Here is a 12,226-nt window from a genome sequence, read left to right on the forward strand (position 1 = left end):
GGTTGACTCAGCCTTCCATCCTTCCGAGGTGGGTAAAATGAGGAACTAGATTGTTGGGGGCAATATGCTATTTAGTATACTGTCTTTGGTGTAAGCCGCCCAGAGTCCTCGGAGAGTGGGCGGCATAGAAATATGACTAATAAAAATAAAAATAATAAATGTAGATAGGCAGTTTTTCCAGTGTCTAAATTACACCACAGTCCATTTTCAATGCCAGGTTTGATTTCTCAGAACAATCAATTGTGATCTCTTACAGTGCCACTATTCTCATAATTTCCTCCAGCTGATGCAAAGAAGTGCCACTCCCCCAATACCCCAAAATTAAGCCCCTCCAGACATCATTATTAGATCCTCCAAATCTCCACGTGTAATTAATTAGACAAATGCAATAAATAAAAGCAAACAATATGAGAAAATGAGGCATGCTATTTGTACGATCATACATTTATGTTTTTGGTTATGTTTTTTTTTTAACTTTTGTTGTATACTGCAGGTCAGGGGTATCAAACTCAATTTCATTGAGGGCCACGTCAGGCTTGTGTTTGACCTCGGGTGGGCCGGGTGGGCATGGCCAGGGTGGGTGTGGCCAGCTTGATGTCACTCATGTCAGGGTCACCTGTGGTGACTCAAGTGCTCTGCCAGGGAAAACAGAGCTCTGTTTTTGCTGGCAGAGGGTTGCAGGAGGCTGTGGCAGCTGAAAATGGAGCTTGGGTGGGCCACGCACAGCCCTTCCAAGCTCCATTTTTGCTGGTAGAGACACTGCAGGCCAGTCCTTCGCTTTTTCCAGGGCAGCACCACGGGCCGGATCTAAGCACCCCACAGGCCGGATCCAGCCCCCGTGCCTTGAGTTTGACACCTCTGCGGTAGGTAGTACCAGATGGTATGGAAATATATACAGTACAAGCAGCTGCTACAAGGAGCAGCCCTGTTCTGGATGTTAGTTTGTAAAAATGTGTATCAAACTGCTATCTTGCCATCCTACCATTATGCATGCTATCACATCTTATATCCCCTACTAAAGTTTGATCATTTCTCCCCCCCCCTCAAAATTGTAACTATAATAGGATTATGCCATGGTACCTTGAGTGTGAGGATATGGTTGAAAGTCCTAAAAATGCACTCAGTAGAAAAAAAGGACAGCTTGCATACTTCCCGAGTCGCAGATATTCCAAGAAAACCAGTCGCTCTGCTGTGGTCTCACTGTAAGCTGAAAAGGAAGAGAAATAAGTTCTCAAACCAGTTGAGGTTTAGATGATCAAAGAGATCCAATCCCAAACCAGAAATAGTGCAAAGTATATTTAACCCCTTAAGTTTAAATTTACAAAATTAATATATCCCTCTTCTCAGGGGTGGGATTCAGCCAGTTCGGATCAGTTCGGGCGAACCGGTAGCTCCAACGATCAGCTGAGAGCAAACCGGTTTGCTCCGTTGATCATCTGGGACTGCCCACTCGCCCCTGTGCTATACCGACCAATATTTCCTTTGTTTGAAGCCCAGCTGACAGGCGCGGCAAAGCAGATTGCCGCGCTCTAGCTATTTTACTCACTGGGACTGCAGTAGAAAGTAAGTTTTCTGCTTACTTTCTACTGCTTACAAACACGTTGAATGCTTACAAACACATTGCATGCACGCAGAGCGCATGCTCAGCAAACCAGTTGTTACACCAGTTGAATCCTACTGATCTGTCCCCGTCCACACACACACACAAACACAGCCAGCCGAGGGTTAAGGAAACACTTTGGCACACACCAGGTCTTATCTCCAACTTGGCAGCGATTTACACACCGTCTGCCAAGTGCGTTTATTTCCACAAAACAGAAAGATAAGATACTTAGCGTACAAAAAGTCCAATCAGAATAATATTCCTCTCAGCAGTTCTGGACGAGGCTTTAGTGACTATCCAAGGTTTACTTTTGTTCGTCACAAGGATCACTGGCCACCACCCTCTATTATATAGTCTCTGGGGTGTGGTCCAGTGACTCAGTTCTAATCCCTAGCACGCCTCCTGAGCTGCTGCAATCGTTTATCACGCCTTCGGAGGCGTGCGTCCAGGAATGATGTCTCTCCTTCGCTCTCATCCGAGACACCTGTCTCCCTGCTAATCTCCTCTCCCTCGGCCGGCACCTGAGACAGTGCCAGAGGGGAGGGGCCTGGAGAGGGAGGCCTGGCTGACTCCTCTTCCTCATGCTCAGAGCTTTCTTCCTCCGATGGGACAGGCTCAGAGGGCGGGGCCACAACACCTACCACTACCTCTTCTCTCTTCTTGTGCAGGGATAGAGAAATGCAGGGACCAAGAAATGTAAAGTTTTGAGATTCCCAGGCCAGACTCCACAATTCTGGATCAGTGGTGGGTTGCTACCGGTTTGCCCCGGTTCGCCCCGAACCCGTAGCAATGGCAGTGGGAGACTCCGCCCACCCACCCAGACATCATCAAATACGCTCTGCACATGCACAGAAGTGGCGCGCACGAGAGTGAATCGGTAGCAAAGGTAAGTGAAACCCACCACTGTCCTGGATGTAAGCTTTGTATGTTCAAAATTCCCTGGAAAGAGTGAGACCCTTCATACATAATTAGAAAGTGAGAACTGTATCAAGGAAGCAAAGTGGTAGTGTAGCTGAAAAATAATGTGGGATGATCGAAAAGGAGAAAATTTTGAGCATCTCTCATCTTTACATCGTAACCATTAAAACTGTGGGTTTCAGATACTGTAATTGTTTTGGAGGAATTTGTATGTTTTATTTCCTCAGATATCATTACATCATAAAATTAGTCCAGAAGAAAAATACGATTGAGGTTTACATAACTATCGGAATATAAATGTCACAAAATCAGGAGAAGAAATTAGTAGTTAAGTCGATTTATTGCATTTGTCTAAGATCTACCAAATATTTTACCTTTCTGAAACAATTGGTTCAAGGTCTTCAAATTTGGGGAGAGAAAAATTACTATGTCGTGTAATTCATGTCTATAATGATCAACAATAGCCAAAGCACAACAAGTGGTAGAGAAAATGTGATGGGTTTAAAGTCTTTTCAGACTAATTGTAGCTTGATATATGAAGAACAGTCGTTTCCAAACATAATAGCATTTTCTTATAATGTCCAAAATTTCACATACCTCAGAGAGAACCTATCAGATGTGTGGCTGGATAATTCTCAGGATTAAATATTGCAATAGCAGGTGACCAACTGTAAAGAGATCTTTTGGAGAAAATATTGCTTCTGTTCTGGGACAAGGAAGCAGATCTTGCTAAAAGTCTCACTCAACTAGATATATTCTGTGACTTGCCTAATCAGTGTGAAAATCAAATGATAAGAAGATTTGGTTCCTGTTTTTTCAGGATGATCACCAGCCATAGAAAGGCAGGCTCCTTGCCCGCCTACTACCACAAACAGCCTCCCACCGGCCGGTACGGTCTCATACAGAGGGACTCCTCCGGGTGCCGTCAGCCAAACAATGTCGACTGGTGGCCCCTAGGGGGAGGGCCTTCTCTGTGGGGGCACCTACTGTCTGGAATGAGCTTCCCCCGGAGATACGAAGGATCCCAGACCTGCGCACATTCCGCCGTGCTGTGAAGATCTTTTTATTCCACCAAGCGGGCTTGGCCTAATCCTTTCCCTCTTTTTTAATATGTAAATTTTAATCTGTTTTAAATTATTGGGGTGTTTTAATTTGTCAGGGCCAGAACTATTTAATTCGATTTTATCTGGTTTTTTAAATTTTTTGTATCTATGTATTTTTTTGTTTGGCTGTTCACCGCCCTGAGTCCTTTGGGAGTAGGGTGATATACAAATCAAATAATAATAATAATAATAATAATAATAATAATAATAATAATAATAATAATAATAATAATAATAATAATAATAATAAAAAATCTAGTCAACTCTGTGGAAAAGGATTTATTTTTTTTTTTAAATTTCAACTGGACTGGTCTCCCCATCTGAGAATTTTTATTACGAACGTCTGCTCCTAAAGCTTTGATTTTCATTCTAAATTCTTGCTTCCCATATTTTTCACCAATCCTCAACAAGAAATTTTAGAATGTTTTCTTAAGTTTAACAAAACTTTATTTCTGTTGGAAGAAAAACATTATTCTACTGCTAAGATACATCTCCCATTTTTTTTAAATAAAGTTTTTTTATTTTTTTTTACAAATGCACCAATGTGTGAACAGTGTGGCACCTGAGTGTCATACATTTTAATACAAATAAAATAGTATTAATCATATTTGTTTCATTTAACAAGCTTATATAATCCTTGTAATAATACACATATTTTTATTAAATTATAGTGTTTCATTATTAAATCATTCAATATTTCAAGGTGTCATTTCTATACCAATCACCCTGTTCTAAGTATCATACCTTTTAATACAAATAGAATATTATTAATCATATTTATTACTTTTAACAAGCTTATATAATTCTAATAATAGTACAAACATTTATGCTAAATTGAAATCTTCCATTATTTACTTGTTCAATTTATAATCCTTCATTATTTAGTTATTCAGTATTTCAATATTTTATTTTTATGTTAATCACCATGTTCTGCATGTCATACATTTTAATACAAATAAAGTATTTTTGATCATATTTGTTACATTTAATAAATGTACACCTATTCATATTGAATTGTAATCTTTCATTATTCATTTAATCAATAGTTCGATATATTATTTTTATGCCAGTCACCATATTATTTAAGTATACTTAGTAATACCATCTTTCAAATTCTAATTTCCCCTTTTACTATTACTTCTTATTATATAAAAATGTGTAGTTTCTCTCTAGTTTCCACCCCTATTCTAACTTTGATTATGCCACTATTGTATTTAAACATATGCCCTTTAACCATCATCTCTTACCCGCTTTAAGATACATCTCCCATTATTGAAGTTCCTATTAGAAGAAAAGAAAGAAGGGTGGATTCAATAGTTTTTTTTAATAATTGTTATATGTTTATCTTTATCTCTTCTGCTGACAGACTGGGGTCAAGGCAGGGGTGAAATGCTCCCGGTTTGGCCCAGATCACCCGATCCGGTAGTGATGGAGGCAGGTGGTTCGGAGAATCGGTAGCAAAAATCCCTGCCCCCCCCATGCCAGGCTGAGCCGCGCCATCATCAGAGGCTTTTTTTCTTTGAAATGCCTCTGACGATCCAAGCTGTGTTGCCTGATTGTCAAGATGAGTTTGATGATCCAAGATGATGATCCAAGATGATGATCCAAGATGATGCCTGACGATCCAAGCTGAGCTGCCTGATCGGCAGAGGCATTTAAAAGAAAAAAAGCCTCTGACGATCAGGCAACTCAGCTGGGATCGTCAGAGCCTTTTGAACGCATTTTTTTACAACCTCTTCACCGAAGAGATTGTAGAAAAAATAGTTTTAAAAATTAAAAAAAAAATGGCCACGCCCACCCAGTCACATTACCCCCCCCACCAAGCCACGCCCACAGAACTGGTAGTAACAAATTTTAGATTTCACCACTGGGTCAAGGTTTAGATCTTTGCTAATGTTACACAAAATCCATTCTAAATAACCAGCTGACTATGCGGCCAACCACGATAATAATAATAACAGGTGAAGATTCCTCTGGCATAAGCAAACAAATGAAATAATTGCTATTGTGGCAAGAGAAAGCAAAGAGAGTATCAATAGTAATAGCCATCTTCAGGGTAACCCCAAAATATCTGGCTCACCACTGGGGCACGATAGCATTGACAAATTCAACATCAGGCAATTGCAAAAGGAAGTGTTACATCTTGCATCATCATTAAACTTTAACTTCTGCCTGTCCCAATCAACTATAGTTTGTTAAACGTGTACGCTATAAACCTCTCAATGATTCTGGGCACTCCCAACATTCAATTGACAAAATAATTACAATAAAATCAATGTAACAAATATCCCCAACTACCTACTGTAGAGGTAGATGCAGTGGTGGGATTCAACCAGTGTAACAACTGGTCCGCTGAGTGGTTCATACTCACTTTGCTCATGTGCTCAACGCATGCGCAGTGCGTTTCAAAACAGCTCTAAAGCTTACCTTCTAGTGCAGCTCCGGTGAGTAAAACAGCTGAGGTGCAGCAATCTGCTCTGCCGCGCCTATCAGCTGGGCTTCAAACAAAGGAAATATAGGTTGGTATAGCACAGGAGTGGGTGCGTGGGCCCAGCTGATTGTCTGAGCAAACCAGTATGCTCTCAGCTGATCGTCAGAGCTACCGGTTCACCCAAATTGGTCCGAACCGGCTGAATCCCACTCCTGGGTAAATCCATGAAAAGCAGTTTCTATGCTGAATCTCACTGCTTTGAGGCTTCTTGGTTGTAAGGAATCCCTTTGAAGATACGACACCTTTTCTGTTCAATCCTGTCCCCAAAGGGCTATTCTGGTAGCCCTTACCAATATTCCAGACATCTTGTTCCAGCGAAAGCATGCTGGGAATATAAAAGATGACCAAATCCGCAGAGTAAATGAATCCATTTAGATGGTTAGACATTTGCTTTTAAGTGAAGCTCTTCCTGCCTAAATCTGTTAAGTTTCCTATCCATCTCTTTCTTTACGGGTCATAAAAAGAGATGCTTCCGATTATCTAAAAAAACGTTTGTCAAGATTCTCCCAGGTAAAGGGAGAGTTCAAACCACAGGAAATAGTGATTGACTTTAATTGTTTATTTCTAAATAATTGGTGTGTCTAAATTACGCCACAACCACTAAATCCATTTTCTTTTCTTTTTTAAAAATATTTTTATTAAACAGTTTTTTAAAAAAAAACAAAAAACAGATATTTACATCTTCTTCTTTTCAACATCATTCGCATCAGTAATCCATATTTATACATTTTCTCTTTCTTATCTTAATATATCTTTTATGCATATATTTCTAGTATATCATATATATACTGTTATACACTAAATCCATTTTCAATGTCAGATTTGAATTTCTCAGAATTATCAACTGTGATCGCTTACATTCCCACTAGTCTCTTAATGTCAAGTTCATGAGGTAATCATAACTTCCTTCAGCAGATGCATAAAAGTGCAACTACTCCAATATCCAAGAATGAGGTCTCTCCATACCTCATTACCAGCTATTCCAAATCTCCCAGTGATTTAATAACCCAAATGCGATAAATAAATAGAAGCAAACAACCCAAGAAAATTATGTACAGTATTAGTGTAGCCCTACATGTATGTTTTTATTATAGTGAAGAGAAGGACCAGGGGAGACATGATAGCAGTCTTCCAATATTTGAGGGGCTGCCACAGAGAGGAGAGGGTCAAGCTTCTTCGTCAAAGCACCTGAAGGCCAGACAAGGAATAATGGATGGAAACTGATCAAGGAGAGATTCAATCTAGAAATAAAGAAAGATTTTCTGACAGTGAGAACAATCAACCAGTGGAACAGAAGTTTCCTTTGGATGTTGTGGGAGCTTCATTACTTGAGACTTTCAAGAAAAGATTGGACTGCCATTTGTCAGAAATGGTGTAGGGTCTCCTGCTTGGGCGAGGGGTTGGATTAGATGACCTACATGGTCCCTTCCAACTCTGTTAATCTGTTAATCTGTTATACGGGTAGTATCAAATGGTTTGCAAATATATATAAGCTTTTGCTACAAGGAGCAGTTGTGTGGTGGATGGTAGTTTGTAAAAATTGTGTACCAAACTACTACCTTGTCATTCTACCCTGCTCATATTCTCTTTTGAGGTTTGATATTTTTCCCCACAAAATTGTATCTATGGTAGAGTTGTGCGAAAGTTCCTTTGGTCTACGTATAAGGAAGAAAGTACTAAAAATGCACTTTCTCCTTCAGAAGAAGCTGGTATATTTGCCGAGTTACAGATATTCAAAGAAAAAAAAAATGGTAGCTCTGCCATGGTTTCCCAGTAAGCTGAAAAGAAAGAAAAATAAATTCTCAAGCCAGTTGATGTTCAATTATCAGAGAGATCCCAAACCAGAAATTGTGCAAAGTATATTTAACCGCTTAAATTTTAACTTATGAAATTTCTTGAGTGTATTTTCTCTCTCTCTTTGGTAGGGAGAAGGAGGTGCAGGGACTGAGAAGTGTAAAGTTTTGATTTTCTCTAGTCCTGCATGTAAGGTGTGTATTTAAAATTTCCAGAATCTTCTTACACAATCAGGAAGTGGGGGTGGGGGGGACTTTATCAAGGAAATTAAGTGCAAAGTAGTTGAAACATAATATTGGGCAAGCTAACAAGAGAAACGTTAGAGCATCTCTCATCTTTACCTCATGACCATTAAAATTGTGGATTGCAGATATTTGTACCGTTCTATTTTGATGGCTAGCATAATGTTGGGAAATTAGCAGAGGTGGTATTCAGCAGGTTCTCACCAGTTCAGGAGAACCGGTAGCGGAAATTTTGAGTAGTTCGGAGAACCGGTAAATACCACCTCTGACTGGCTCCATCCCCATCTATTCTCTGCTTCCCGAGTGCCAGCTGATCAGGAGGAAATGGGGATTTTATAGTATCCTTCCACTGGCGTGGGGTGGGAATGGAGATTTTGCAGCATCCTTCCCCTGGAGTGGAGTGGGAATGGAGATTTTACAGTATCTTTCCACTGGAGTGGGGAGGGAATGGAGATTTTGCAGTATCCTTCCCCTGGAGTGGGGTGGGAATGGAGATTTTATAATTTCCTTCCCCTGGAGTGGGGAGGGAATGGAGATTTTGCAGTATCCTTCCCCTGGAATGGGGAGGGAATGGAGATTTTACAGTATGCTTCCCTGGCCACGCCCACCAAGCCATGCCACACCCACCAAGCCATGCCCACAGAACCGGTAGTAAAAATTTTGAATCCCACCACTGGAAATTAGTCCAGAAACAGTCAATTGAGATTTAAATAACTATCAGCATATAGGGTCACGTACCTCGGTTTTAATTTACATGAAAGCTGGGACATGATCAGTGAAGTAAAGACAAGGATAGAGAAAGCGCGAACGGCATTCTTCAAAATGAAAAAGATCTTCTGCAGTCACGACATAAGCCTAAAACTGAAGATCAGGCTTGTCAGATGTTCCATCTTTTCTATCCTGCTCTACGGAGTGGAGAGTTGGTCTCTGACAGAAAAGCCACTTGAAGAGACTGGAAGCATTTGAAATGTGGATTTACAGGCAGCTGTTACATATAACCTGGGTTAACAAAATCACAAATGAGGAGGTGATAAGCCACCTGGGAAAGCCAAGGGAAATCATCAAAGCGAAAGTTAGAATATTTTGGACATGTGATGCGACCCAAAAAAATACAGCATCCTTCACTTAATCCTCCAGGGAAAGACTGAAGGCAAATGAGGTCCAGGCAGAAGAACATCATGGCTTCAAAATCTAAAGGACTGGTTTGGACAAAACTCAGCAGCACTTTTCCATGCGGCTGTTGACAAAAATAGGATTGCCAACATGATCGCCAACCTCCGATGACGGATATGGCACAAGAAGAAGATCAGCATATAAATGTCATAAAAATATTTTGATGTTGAAAATCTGAAGCATAAATAGTTAAATAGATGAATATTATTGCATTTGTCTAGGATCCACCAAATATCTTAGCTCTTTGAAACAGTGGGTCCAAGGTCTTTAGACGTGGCGCTCCCATGTAACACCTCTCCTGCGCAAGCTGCACTGGCTCCCGGTGGTCTTCCGGGTGCGCTTCAAGGTTTTGGTTACCACCTTTAGAGCGCTCCATGGCTTAGGGCCTGGTTATTTACAGGACCGCCTGCTGCCACAAACGGCCTCCCACTGTCCAGTATGCTCTCACAGAGAGGGACTCCTCCGGGTGCTGTCGGCCAAACAATGTCGGCTGGTGGCCCCCAGGGGGAGACCCTTCTCTGTGGGGGCACCTACTATCTGGAACGAACTCCCCCCGGAGATACAGAGGATCCCGGATCTACGCACCTTCCACCGCGCTCTTAAGACCTTTTTATTTCACCAGGCTGGTCTGGCCTAACCTTTCCCATTCTTTTTTAATTTAAATTTTAATGTAAATTTTAATTTGTTCTTAACCTGGGTTTTTAAATTTGTCTTGGGCTAAATTGATTTAATTCGATTTTATTTTTGCTCTTAATTTTTGTATTCTATGTGTTTTATTATGTGCCTGTTCACTGCCCTGAGTCCTTTGGGAGTAGGGCGGTATACAAATTAAATAAAATGAAAATGAAATGAAATGAAATTTGGTGAGAAGAAGATTACTAGGTCATGTCATTGGCTATTGAAGTGACCGACAATGGCCAAAGCAGAACAAGTTGTAGAAAAAAATACAATGGGTTTTAAGCCCTGCTCAGATTAATTGTAGCTCAATAGATGAAGGAAAGTAATTTCCAAGCACAATAGGATTTTCTTATAATGTCCAAAATTTGACGTATATCAGAAAGAACCTGTCAGATGTGCTGTTGGATAATTCACAGGGTGAAATGTCAGAGTAGCAGACAATCATAAGCAGATCTTCTGCAGAAAATATTCTTTCTGTTCTGGAATGAGGAAGCAGTTCTTGTTAAAAGTCTCACACGACTAGATATAGTCTGTGTTTTGTCTAATTAGTGTGAACATCAAATCAGATAAGAAGATTCGTTTCCTGTTTTTGCGGGATAATCGCCAGCCATCAAAGGAGGAGGCTGCCCACAAACCTAATCAACTCGGCCATAAAGGAAAATTATTATTTTGTATTTCAGCTGGACTGGTTTCCTCATCTGAGAATTTTTATCATGAACCGCTTGCTCCTAAAGCTTTGATCTTCCTGTTAAAAATTGGAAAATGAGTTCAAACCAGAAAAAGGCAATTGAAATTTTATTAGATTATCAAGGTATCAATATGGAAGATTTTAATATGAAATGCCAGATACAGAAATACACAACTATTAAAAATTGTCTATTATATTTCCAAGTCTCTGGATCACATTAACCTTCCAAAATTATTTCATATTTTGATGGACCAAGCCAGGGGTGGGTTCTAAATTTTTTTACTACTGGCTCTGTGGGCGTAGCTTATTTTGTGGGTGTGGCTTGATGGTCATGTGACAATTCTTTAGGATTTAGCAGAGGTACTGGTCTACCAGGCTTTTAACTGCTTGGAGAGCTGTACCGATCTACCCATTTATTTTTTGCAGGCACTGGTCTACCGATTTATTTTTTGCAGGCACTGGCCTACCCATTTATTTTTGCAGGCACTGATCTATTCATGTATTTTTGCAGGCACTGATCTATTCATGTATTTTTGCAGGCACTGGTCTACTCATTTGTTTTCTTTTAACACTGATCAGCTGTAGGGCGGCCCTTTGAAGCCCCACGGCAAGAGTTTAAACAGTTTTTTTCCCTCTAGCCATCAGCTGGGACTCAGGAGGCAGCAATAGATTGGGGTGGGGCCAAATAAAAGGTAAGAATAACATGGGGGGGTGGGGAGGCGCTGGGGGTGGGTGGGGGGCAGGGAGTGGGTGGGGGGCTGGAGTGGCAGAACTGGTTCGGTGATGTCATATCTTCACCGCTACCAGCTTGGGAGAACCGGGCCGAACCGGGAGGAACCCACCACTGGACCAAGTTCTTCAAAGTTGGTGAGTAGAAGATTATTGTGTCACAATATTGAAGTGAAGCTGAAGTGACTGAGGATAGCAGGATCTGCAGGAAAAAATGTGTGTGTGTATCACACACTCTGGTGTAATGCCTCACACTCACCTTCATGTATGCAATACCTCTCATGCACCCTCTCGAACTTCCTCACCCCTCCCCAACTTCCCACATGCACCCCCTCTGTCCCTCCCTCCGTCCCTCCCCCACTCAAGAGCAACCACTTATCACAGGACTGGGAGTTACAATTTCCTGCCAGCTCTCTCGCTAACCTGGCTGAAAATTGTCTTGACTAAACATGGGATTCAGTTAATGATAGCAACTGGGACTAAACCAGGGGTCAGCAATCTTAAACCCTCAAAAAGCCACAAAGGTCCTAACCGGAAGCCCCCCGTTCAATTCTGGAGCTGATCGGAAGTCCGGTTCCCCCACCATAGACTCTCTTCCTAGTGCAGTGTCCTTTTTCCTATACTTGTCCTAACCAAAAATCCTAGAAGCTCCTCTCCAAATTGTGGTGCCAACCAGTAACAGGGAGCCACAGCAGAGGGATGAAAGAGCCACATGCGGCTCCAGAGCCACGGGTTGCTGACCCCTGGACTAAATGAATTGCCAATGCTAAGAGATGTCATTATGCTTTATGACTGCATTACTTAGTG

Source organism: Pituophis catenifer, unplaced genomic scaffold (genome assembly GCF_029215685.1).
Source record: "Pituophis catenifer annectens isolate HBS135680 unplaced genomic scaffold, rPitCat1.0.hap2 SCAF_3, whole genome shotgun sequence".
Taxonomy (NCBI): Eukaryota; Metazoa; Chordata; class Lepidosauria; order Squamata; family Colubridae; genus Pituophis; species Pituophis catenifer.